General features: G+C 36.7%; 1 long non-coding RNA gene across 1 annotated transcript in view; it reads left to right on the plus strand.

The window, feature by feature from the left end:
* Positions 1–11,929, plus strand: part of LOC118705941 — a 28,351-nt gene extending 16,422 nt beyond the window's left edge. The window contains exons 2-3 of the long non-coding RNA XR_006740017.1: positions 6,631–6,765; positions 11,605–11,929. This is a non-coding gene — a long non-coding RNA (uncharacterized LOC118705941). The remainder of the gene's footprint in view (positions 1–6,630; positions 6,766–11,604) is intronic.
* The last annotated feature ends 251 nt before the right edge of the window (positions 11,930–12,180 follow it).

The following is a 12,180-nucleotide window of genomic DNA, read 5'->3' on the forward strand; positions in this document are numbered from 1 at the left end:
TTCCTTCTATCCCTCCTTCCCTCCCTCCCTGCCTTCTGTCTTCCCTACCTCCCTCCCTTCCTCCTTCCCTTCCTTTCTTCCTTCCTTTTCAGAGTGTGGGGTTGTGAAAAATGTCCGGATAACTTCCCCAAAAGTTCAGACATCCCCTGAGGGGTTCCATATTGGAGAGGGTGCAAGCTGGGCTGAGGGACACCAGGTCTAATAAAAAGAAATGAATATGGAGTGATAATTCACACCATTATTTTAAGATTTTTTGTCATAAAATAAGAATGCCTCATATATGAAAAATAAAATTGATTTTGAAAATCCCTTTTAAGCATAATGTTTGAATAAAGGGAAGGACACCTGTTTTATTTATTTACTTATTTATTTTTAAAAATATATTTTATTGATTTTTTACAGAGAGAAAGAGAGAGTTAGAAACATCGATGAGAGAGAAACATCAATCAGTTGCCTCTTGCACATCCCCTACTGGGGATGTGCCCGCAACCAAGGTACATGCCCTTGACTGCAATTGAACCCAGGACCCTTCAGTCCACAGGCCGACGCTCTATCCACTGAGCCAAACCAGTTTCGGCTACTTATTTAATTTTTAAAATATATTTTTATTGATTTCAGAGCGGAATGGAGAGGGAGAGAGAGATAGAAACATCAATAATGAGAGTCATTGATTGGCTGCCTCCTGCACACCCAGGAATGTGCCCTGATAAGTGGGCCTCCTCAGTAGCCTGCCTGTCCTCTAGAGCTCATCTTAACCTTATTTTCTCTCTACTGCAAGTCTACACATTCTTAATCTCAATACTTTGCGGATCAGAGTGGAATTTTTACCTTGATCCGAAACAAAATTCTAGGCTTATCTTTACATTGCCAATATCTGATGAATGTGCACAGCTAAACACAAAAACAAAAGGACCTTCTCTTTAGGTCTTTTTCCTCCAATCCCACAAAAAAATAAAAAAGTAAATAAAAAAAAGACAGAAGCTTTGAAGTTAGAGCTTTTTCATTAAAACCACCCATTTCTAAAGAAGACTGGCTATCACAAAAATCCCTAAAAATGGAAAGGAGGAAGTCTAAAATTGTATTCTTCCTAGCTACACAGAAATTTCCCCAGCGGTGGGAGTTGGCGGTGACAGAAGAGTTGGGAGAGTTCAGTGCACTGCAGTTTACTTCATGTGAAATTTAACAAGGCTGTGTTTAAAAGCCATTTTTAAATCATAGTAATATTATGAACTGAGGTACACTAGAGTTAATAGTCTAGCTCTCTGTTGTGGAACTATTATAAGCAAGTATAATGTCAGAGATGTGCAAAAGCTGATTGTTAAATTTTCAGGAATTATGCTAGCCAGTTGTCAAGCGAAGTCATGATTAAAAATCAAATGATATAAATTTAAAATCTAAATTATATTCAAAAGAAAGTTGGTGAATACTTAAAACCTGTCATTCATTTTACTATTATCTATGCACTGGAGGTTATTTGTGTCTATAGTATTAATATTATGATTGCCAGGTAAAATTTAGGATGCCTAGTTAAATTTGAATTTCAGATAAATAATGAATAATTTCGTAGTATAAATATGTCCCAAATACCACATGGAAATAAGTATAGTATATTAAAATAATTACTTGTTGTTTAACTGAAAATTTAAATTTAATAGAGCATTCTGGCTTTTTACTTGCTAAATATGGTAGATTGTGTATGGAGGAAATACTATATACTAGTAGAGGTGCATTACAGCACATTTATTTCTAACTCCATGTTTTTACTCAGCATCTATTGATGACTATAAAAAGAAACATATTTTAAATAATTTCATAAGTATTTTCTCTACAGAAACCCAACTAAATCTTTACATTTGCTAGTTTATTCTTTCAACTCACATATCTACATACCTTTTGAGTTAGAATAGTATGACGAATTGTAGAGAGAGGACTAAACTTGGGATACCGAGTTATTTAATGTGAGGAAAATAAATAAGAAAAGCTATGATTTCTTTGTTTACTCCTCTTTGTTGTGATATATATTGATGCTTCTCATTACCATTAATAACTGTTTTAAAGGATACAGCAGGCTAAGTATAGGCTATTTACACATCAATTCACTGAAAATATTTTCACTTCCACCACTCCCAATTAAATGAGTGAAATGAGAGCATGGATCAATGAATCATGTTAGTAGCTGGGCTCTGGGTAATCGAGGTCAGTGACCTTGGTGGGCTGGTAAATGAATTTGATCCCAGAGAGGACTGGCAAGATCGGGTTTCTGGCTGCCTTGTTTTAATCATTTATGTGTGTCCTATTATTCATACAGAGATGTACAGTGCGAGCAGCTCCAAACTCAGGCTCATCAATATTATACAGCAGCCGTAAGTATTTCCAGGACAGCTAAGTCAGAATATAACTTTCCCCTAAGAAATGGGAAACCCTAGGTAATTGTCTTCTAAATATGCATATTTTAGAAGTGTATATTATGATTACTTTCGCTGAAAATTTCACCTGATTCTCATTTGCGTCTTTCCATACTTTGCAACAAGATGATTATTCTCCACTTCCTCCTCTTCTCCCCTCTATCTTTTATTAAATTTCAAAATTATAACACCAATACTTTAAAAGAATGGATAGTCACTTTCTTCATGCAGATTTAAGCTAAATGCCTATGCTTCACACACACTCTTGCTTACTATGGACTGAACAAGTCTGGATTTGAAAAAGGCTCATATTTTAGTCAGATTCATTTTCTCCCACCAAATGAGATATTAAATTTTGTTTCCACATGCAAGAAACTTAGTAAATTCTAACAACAAAACACCTGGTTGTTTTGAAAATAGTAACTTGAATGAATGAAATAAAATAATCAATGGATTTTTTTTTTTACCTGAATTGAACCATTTAAAAAATGAGTCTAGAGATGTTCAATTTCCAATGGAGCAGAAACTTTTCAGCACCCATAAACAGTGGGTTCATTCAAACCCCAAAAAGACAGTATTGAATCTTCTTTTTGTAATGTGAAATTTTGGTAGGTAATTCCACTCTACCTAGATAATCCTTTAGTTTCCAGATTCCCTAACTAATCTTGAGGACGTGACATTTCAAGGATGGGAAATATTATTCAGACTGTTTAAAGAGTATGAGAATAAGCATATACGAACATGGGAACCTTTGGCGTCATTTCCCCTTCTTTTTCTATATACACACAGGACTAACATAAATATTTAGAGCTTGTCCTTAAAAGAATTATGCTTTGAGAAGTGATCTAAAAAGAAAGAGAAGATGAGAGGAGGGTTTCTAAAACATCTGTTTAGCTTGTGAGGAATATGGCAGTACAGCCAAAGCAGAACCATTTATTTGAACTTCCAAAATAGCATTGAGCCTAAAAGCTTGAGATATAAAGGTACCACTTTGGAATCATTGTGGTCCAATACTCTTTATTATTATTATTATTATTATTATTATTATTATTATTTTTACTGAGCTTAACTATAACAGTTAATAGTATTTTACTTTTATCAAACATTTTATAGTTCATATGATATGATCATTGAACAACATGAATGTATTTAGTATTGAATGTGTTATTTTCTTATTTAATTTTCACAGCAATTGCATGAAATGGATTCTATTATCTTTATAACTACTATCTTTAGTGTAATTTATATAGTTAAACTATCCTAATTTTATTAGCAAAGACAGTGAGCCCAGAGAGAGGATGTCACTTGCTTTTTAGCCACTTAGTCCTTCTAACAAAGCTATAAGATAGATTCTATCAGGCTTGCTGAAGGGAAGAGCAATTCGTGGTCAGGGAAATTAGGAAATTTTCTCAAGGTCATTCAGCTAGTAAATAGTAAAAGGGGGCACCAAGCTAGGTTTCTAAATTCTTTCCAGTTGCTTCCAGTGACATCTTTGTGACTAGAAAATATGGGAGAAGCTGGTGAAAGTTCAGTTGGCTGGTGGTTATTTTTGTGTGAATCTACAAAGTCTTTGAATGTAGTTGCAAGGCCTACATAACATGTGGATTCAATACATGTAATTTAATTTTAACATTAGGTAAGTGCCTTTAGGGTGTCACTTATTCTATCCTGCCCTTTGCTACGATTGTTCTTGCTGAAGGGCCTAGCACTATGCCTTCCACACTGCATGTGCTCAGTACGTTGTGAATGCTTCATGAATAAATGAAAGCACATTCCTGTATGGAAACAATACATAGGAGGCAAGGACAGCTTCTCCTGACAGTGCAGGAATGGAGATTCAGATTGCCCTTGGCTGAGCGAGGAAATGAAGTATGAGGGGCCATCTGTTTGGGTCACCTGCCGAGCTGCCTTGCTTGTGAAATGGAAAGTCTGCGGCATGAAGTGAGATGTCTGCTCAGTCTGCCCCCCAAACAGCAGGCCTGATGAGAGGCAGAGTCGCAGCTGCTTAGATTTCTTTCTTTCCATCTCCCAGAAAATTAGAATCGAAGACCCTATAAAACTCAGGGCTTCACTTCATACAATAGCAAATGTACACTTGATTGATGGACGAAAATTTGGGTTGAACCCCAACAGGTCACTTCACCACATTTTTTCTCATCAGTAAGATGAAAAGTTCAAATTATAGGGCCTGCACATTCCTTCCAGCCCTAAAACACTTCAGTGTAGTATTGCCTGAGGCAATCACATACTTGAAAAATATATACAGGCTCACTTCAGCCATGCCTTTGCAAACAGGATGCTTCAAACAGTAAGATCCACACTTTTTTCCTCTATCTTGGTAGAGTAATAATAAAACAACAGTGATAATGTTTCCTGATAACATATTGGTTAACTAGCTACTACTTAGTATTTATTCTAATTACTGAACAAACATTTTGATGATTCTTGTGATGTTGGGGGGTTCAAGTGAATTGGATCCCAGCAATGACTGGCAAGATCAAGTCTCTGGTTGCTTAGCTTTAATCATTTATAGATACCTGTAAGCTGAGTGTGTGTGTGTGTGTGTGTGTGTGTGTGTGTGTGTGTGTTAAAGTCACTTAAAATGAACAATGGATAAAGTGCAGGAACAAAGTTGTTTAACTGGATTGGTATTTGTTTTGTTTCCCCAAAACCAAATTGACTGTCATCTGGGTATTATTTAGAAACTATTACTCAGATATAGAAATAGCAGGTCTGGCTTTTAAATTTCTGTCAGTGGAAATAGAATTTGGTGATGGGTTCTTTTTGTCAACTGGTTTGTGTCCTATTGTTAATTTTTCCCCCCAATTGATTTTCTTCTCAGTTTCTTTTGTTTTGCTTTTTAGTTTTGGGAGCTATATTTCACTACATGTGGTTATTAGTTATGTACTGAGCAAATAAGTGAATGCCACAAAGTGTTCATCTTCAAAAATACAACATTGATCTTAGCAAACAAAAAAATTAGAGCAGATCAATCATAGATTATGGATAAGAAAACTATCTGGAAACTCTACTTTAAGACTGGCATTTAGTTTGGCTCAGTGGATAGAACATAGGCCTGCAGACTGAAGGGTCCCAGGTTTGATTCTGGTCAAGGTTATGTACTTTGATTGTGGACACAACTCCAGTGAAGGGTGTGCAGGAGACAGCTGATCAATGTTTCTCTTTCACTGATGTTTCTAACTCTCTATCCCTCTCCCTTCCTCTCTGTAAAAAAAAAATCAATAAAATATATTAAAAAAAAGAAATATTAAATATGAGATTAGCTGCCTCAACTTCCATTAATTGGCTGCATGTCCCCACAACTCGGGTATATGCCCTGACTGGAAATTGAACCATGACCTCCTGGTTCATAGGTTGATACTCAATCACTAAGCCACACTGGCCAGGCTTCTCTGATGTTTTTTTTTTAAAATCTCTATTTAAAATTTTTTTTAAATGATGGCTGTAATTCAGTAAGTTGATCTGTGACCCATTAATGGACAGTGATCTGCAGTTTAAAAAATATATATATATATATATATATATATATATACACTATATATTATATACTATATACTATATACTTATACTATATACTAATATATATGATTGACCTCAGAATAGGTACATCCAAGTATCAATGAACCATGTTGTAATGAAGCAACTCTACTGTGGATAGTTGCTTTTTGAAATCAACAGCAATATTGATCCTTTTTCATAGTCAATAAAGGCCTAGGCCAGAAGCCATTATTGTCCCTTGCAAAGACTATTCCTTGATGTCAGTGGCTTCCTCTTGACCCCAGAGTTTCTGCTGAGAGTGGGTTTATCTGATCTGACTTGGAAAAACAGGAGCCTCTCCCAGTGTGGGCTTGGGGCATTGAAATGATGACAGGGAGAGGGTGGGGCTGTGGATAAAACTCCACTGTGACTGACTGGTTGGCCTGATACACTGCACTGACCTGGGAGGGAGAAGTATCATTGTAAGGCTCCATTGCCATTCATCCACTGACAGTCCCTGGGAAACTCATTGAGATAGTGTTGCTCATTGTTTCTTATTTGCACAGCATGGACTCAGCTTTTTCAGAGATTAAGATGCTCATCAATATCCAGGCTTTTCTCTTCTTTCTGGGCACATAGTTAGACCACTTTCCATGGCAATTAGATGTGGTTATGTGACTAAGTTTTGTCCAAGAATGTAACTGGAAGGGATGTGTGTCCCTTGCAGGCTTGGCCCATATAAACCTTCCACCACAACCTGGCCCTCTTCCCACAAATGCTGTTTGGAAAGGCAAGAACACTGATGTTCAACTGTCAGCCCACACTGTACTGTGACATGAGCATGGGATTCTCCTTTATTATGGTTAAGTCTTTGAAATTTTGGTTCTTAAAGTACTTTTCCTACCTCCAAATGTTGGTCTCCTTCAACAGTCTCCTAAGTGTGCATTTGAATCCCATTTTGTCTTCCTTCAATCCATTCTTCATAGTGTGGCTTCAGTGGTCTTCTCCTATGAACTAACCATGTCAACTCTGCCACCTCCATCTTGTATTCATCAAGCCTAAAATTCAGATTTCTTCTAGGATAAAGCTAAAACTACTTAAAAAAAATCTCAATGGTTTGGGCTTGCCTGTCCCTCTACCTTCATCTCTCATCATGTTTACCATGTCTCCCCACTTTGATTATATAAGCCTCCTTAAGTAGTCCCCATTTTGTTCTCTTTCTGGCACAGAGCTTTTTGCATATCCTGTTTCTTCTGCTTAGAATACAGGCCAATAAAATATTTTTCTTTAAATGATAAAGTGATAAATATTTTAGACTTTGAAAACCATATGGCATATGTTCCAACCAACTGCTTGAATTTGCCATTTTAGTGCCAAGGCAGTCTTAAACAATTTGTAAATAAATGGGTGTGGCTGTGAACCAATCAAATTTTATTTATAAAAGCATGTGATGAGCTGGATTTGAACCATTGGTCATATTTTGCTGACTCCTGGTGCAGAATGTTCTTTCTACACTTTTATGCCCTAATAAACAGTCCCATAAATTCTTTATCTCTTCCCCAAGGCAGCCTTTACTGATGCCTCTGACTAGATCAGATCCTTCTAGTGTATGTTCTCATAATACTTGTTATAGTGGAAATTTTACATTGCTCATATTAGTCCTCAGAAGAAGCTATTAAGCCTCTTGTTTATTCATTGTTATTCACTGTTAACTGAGCAATAAGTGGGCACCTCTGATTTGTCGTCTAGTACATAGGACAGAGAGAAAAAAGGTCATTGTCCTAGTTTCTGTGATTTAAAATAATATATTCATCTATTTGTTCAATCGACAAATATTAATTGAAATTCTATTGAGTTGCAAGGAGGATTCCAAGGTGTATAAAAACATGAGACACTGAGTATTATTTCAGATATCTTGGTGCTTGTTCTCCCATCTGGGGAGAAAAAAAAAAGAAGATAAAATGAGAAGGGAAAATGAAGAAATGGGAGCAATAAAGACAATGCACTGGCATCATAAGTATAATATTTTTATGATATTATAGATATGTAGAATTTGATTTGCAGGATACCATGATATGGAATGTTTTGCTGACACACATATAACTTTCTTCTTCCCACATGCTGTTCAACCTGGGCATGTTTCATAGGTTTCTTTTTGGCATTCTAAACCTAAAAATCTAGACCCTTTTCCATCACCTGCCCGCCTTGAGAAGTTGCTGCACCTTCGAATCAGAATCAGATGCTGCTCTCTCCATACAGACATTGGTCAGAGCCACATGTGCTCACCCAGCTCTCTTGAATCCTCATGTTTCATGGCAGCTATTTTCTGAAAAGAAGCCCAGGAAAAACAGTACTCCAGAATCAGACTTTCCAGATGCTTCTGGGTGTTCCTGGCTATGTATGTAAGTTTATATATATGGGGACTCAGAACACCTTGAGCAAGCTCAACATTATCGCCACATTTCAGCTGAAGAGAGAAGCCGTTGCTGAGCAAAGACGATGTCAGGGACTGGTAAGCATATAGTTGGCCCTGATTGATTTCAACAGCCTACAAGTGAAAACTATCTTAAACGCAGAGTTACTTTAAATCTAATGCAAAAAAATCATATGTTCCACTCTGTCTTTCCCCAACCAGCTGCATTTGGCTCTTAGATTGTTTGGTTTGGCTTTCACAGTATTTAAACAACAGCAACAACCAAAAATTGGATTTGTGGATGTGGGAGATTTCATGTAAAAATCTGAGTTTCTGGCATCCGAGCGATCTGGCAGCCCTGGGTGTCATTCCAATGTGGGACTGTGGCTGGATACTGCCCTGCTCAGATGAGCCATGAGCTTGTCAGGACGCTGACCCTAACTGACCGCCTTCCCTCACTTATTTTACCTTCCTGGCACAGCATTTGCATTTGCCCTTGCCAGATGGAAAGGAGGATCAGTGGCACAGAAATGTTTTTTAGAAAGAAAACAACTCTTATTATTAAATGCTACTGTGTTATTTCGGTATTTGTGTATCACCTTGTGTTTTTTTATTTTATTTTATAGTATTTGCCCCTCAAGGAACTCAAAAGATCTTGTTAAAGTTCCAGGGCAAAAAAGCCATTGACCCCTCTTGTCCGGGTGGACTGGTGTCCTAAAGATCTGAAGAATCTGGGGAAGTGTCTGATGAAAAGAATATCCTAAAAGGACATTCTGCCAGAGACAAAGTTCCCTCAAGGGCCCTTTGTTTCTTTGTTTTAAAATATATTTTATTAAGTTTTTACAGAGAGGAAGGGATAGAGAGTTAGAACCATCGATGAGAGAGAAACATCGATCTGGGGATGTGCCCACAACCAAGGTACATGCCCTTGACCAGAACTGAATCTGGGACCCTTCAGTCTGCTGGCCGATGCTCTATCCACTGAGCCAAATGAATTAGGGCATCAAGGGCCCTTCGATGGGTACTGAGCAGCTGAGTCAAATAAGGATGGGCAGAGGAGCCAGTGGGAGCAGAAATGTCCCATTCAGTCTACAGAGGCTTATTTAGGGACCTGGCCACCTCCATCACTGGGCAGGTCTACTCCCAGAAGACCTAGCTTTGGAGATAAACTTCAGAGGATAAGTAGCAATTTAAAAGAAGGAGGTGGACTTTAGAGAGCAAGTCAGCAGGAAGGAAATGAGCTTTAGCTTAGAAACATGAAAAACAAGATTGGGTTGGTAGGTGGGATGGGGACTGAGTTTATGAAACATTTTTATCCAATTTGTGTCCCCTATAATATGGGAGCATTCAGACCAGATACACTGTTATGCCCAGAACCCTTTCAGAGGCAGCTACTCAAAGAGTGGTTCATGGACCAGTAGCATCAGCACCTATTGGAAGCTTGTTAGAAACAGAATCACAAACCTTATTCTATACCCGCTGAGTTAGATGCCCAGTAAATGATATAATTACTATTACTTCGGTTTGTTTTTATTTTAAAGAACTAAGTCATTCTTTTTCTAACAAAAAAAAAATGGAGTCTTTGCTTATTATTATTATTATTATTATTATTTAATCATGTGGATAGTTGTTATAATAAAGACCAGGTAGAAATAGTCTCTTAAAAAATAGAGTCCACTCTTGTCCTTTGGACTCAAACACTAATAAAAAAATATAGATTATTGAGTTATTTATTACATTCATGAGTTTACTTAAATTCCAGTTTATGGCAGGAAGCTATGTACAAATACTCTCATTTTTTACTTAATAAGTAATGAGGATGATAAATTAATGGCTTTGTAAGATAAAGATATCATTATTGAATGGGTATTGTGTGCGTAATACTTCACTTACTTTCCATCCTTCAACCAGCCTTAATTTATAAATGAAGGCTTAAAGGTTATAGACATTAAGTTGCTTACGTAAGATCACGCAGTTATTGCTTTGTAGTTAATATCTAAACACACACTTGAATCTGAGTCCCACATTATTTGCCATTCCCTACAAGTACTCCTAATGAACTTCAGATTTTTTTAAACTATTCTGTGATCTGGCCAGTTGTTGTTGTTTTTTCCTTTTGATTTTGATTGTCAAAATTTGATTTCATCTTTTCTACTTAAAGAAAACAATTTTTAAAACTACTGGTTGTACTTTCAGAGAAAAGGGTAGTAGTGAGAATTGTTGTTACATTATTTCTTTACTTTTTTTCTTTTTTTTTCAAGTCTTTGTCCTTTCTTCTTCCCTCCCTTCTTCCCTTCCTTCCGTTGTTTTACTAACACTTAGTTGCTTGATTTTACTCACCAGGACCGAGTTGGACTAAAACACATATACTATTTTAAGAGAAGAAGCCTAGTTTCATAGTGCCAATAAAGCCTGCAGGCATCTCAAAACAATATGCATTACAACTTCAAAGAATAAAGATATTGAGTGGTGAGAATTTAAACATATCAAAGGGACTTTCAGGTGGCTACTTTATAATGTGAAACACACTTTTAACTTAAAAAGCAAGATTTTTATAACCTAAGCTGTCTCTTTATGCATTCATAAAACCATGGAAATTTTATGGAAAAATAAATCTTTTCTTTAGAAAAAAACTTGAAAATTTAAAAACTATAAGTTGACATTTGTTTCCCAGAGCTGATACTGAAACAGTAAACCACAATGAAACTGCTGGATGACATTAAGAGAAGCAATAATGGCAACTTTCTGAGGTCAGCCTGCTGGAAATAGGAAGTACACACTTCTGTAATTGAACTGACAACTGAAACTACTCAGGAATCCCAGGTTGCTTAACTAGACCAGTCTGGCTGCTAACAGAGCTTCCTAACAAGTAGGCCATGGAACAATGGAGACCAACGATCAAGATGCCAAAGCCATCAGCAAGTCCTGCCATTGGATCCCTGAAGACCTTGCCGTGAGGGCTGGTATTACCACTGAAATTGTACATAGCAGTGCCAACTCCTATGTGATCATTATCATATATTTATCTCATTTTGCTCCACTGAGATTATTTTACTAATGAGTGATTGAAACAAATATAGGAAGATGGTTACAAACAAAATATTTGGAGTAGTTTGAGGGTTAAACTCTAGCTCTGTCATATATTATTGTGGACATTTTGTGTTTTTTTGCCAGCCCAGCCTCCTTTCCTCCATCTTCTGAAAATATCACCTTCTTTTTCCCTTAAGGAACTTCTCTTCCCCTATTTTGTGTTAATAATCAAAATCCCTGCCCTTCCCTTAAAAATAGGAAGGCTTGTGATCCAAGATGGGCCAAACAAATTCAGTCTCACAAAAATTCAAACTGTGAACCATACCAACAGGAACTGACCAGAGTTGATCATCTCTAGGTTGTTTTCCTGAAGAAACTGGCCCATTAGTTCCTGCTACTTAGATGCTTGGAATTTTTTAAAATTTCATATTCTTCCAATGATCCAGTTGTTCAGACTTGATCCTGTGAACTTCTGCATACCCTTCCAATAAGTTTCAGTTTTACTTGGGTTAACCAGAATCTCTTTTCCTTGTTTGTGACCAAAGAACTTGAATATTCTAAATAAAGCAAATCATAACTCTAACCTTCACAAACTTCAGCAAATGTAAAATGTGTGGTTAAACCTAATACCTTTATAATAATGACTTCAAAATAGTTGACAGTTAAAAAATATTATGTTGGGAACTATGAAATACTACTTAATATTTTTAAGAAGTTATATGTAAAATTTGAAAGTAATGCCTGCTTTCCGGATTTGTGAAAATTGAGAACGTGTCTAGAAGATGTCTTGCACAGTGCCCCCTAAAGTAAGCAATCAATTCTATTGGTCCTTAC

Source organism: Pipistrellus kuhlii, unplaced genomic scaffold, assembly GCF_014108245.1.
Source record: "Pipistrellus kuhlii isolate mPipKuh1 unplaced genomic scaffold, mPipKuh1.p scaffold_m20_p_5, whole genome shotgun sequence".
Lineage (NCBI taxonomy): Eukaryota > Metazoa > Chordata > Mammalia > Chiroptera > Vespertilionidae > Pipistrellus > Pipistrellus kuhlii.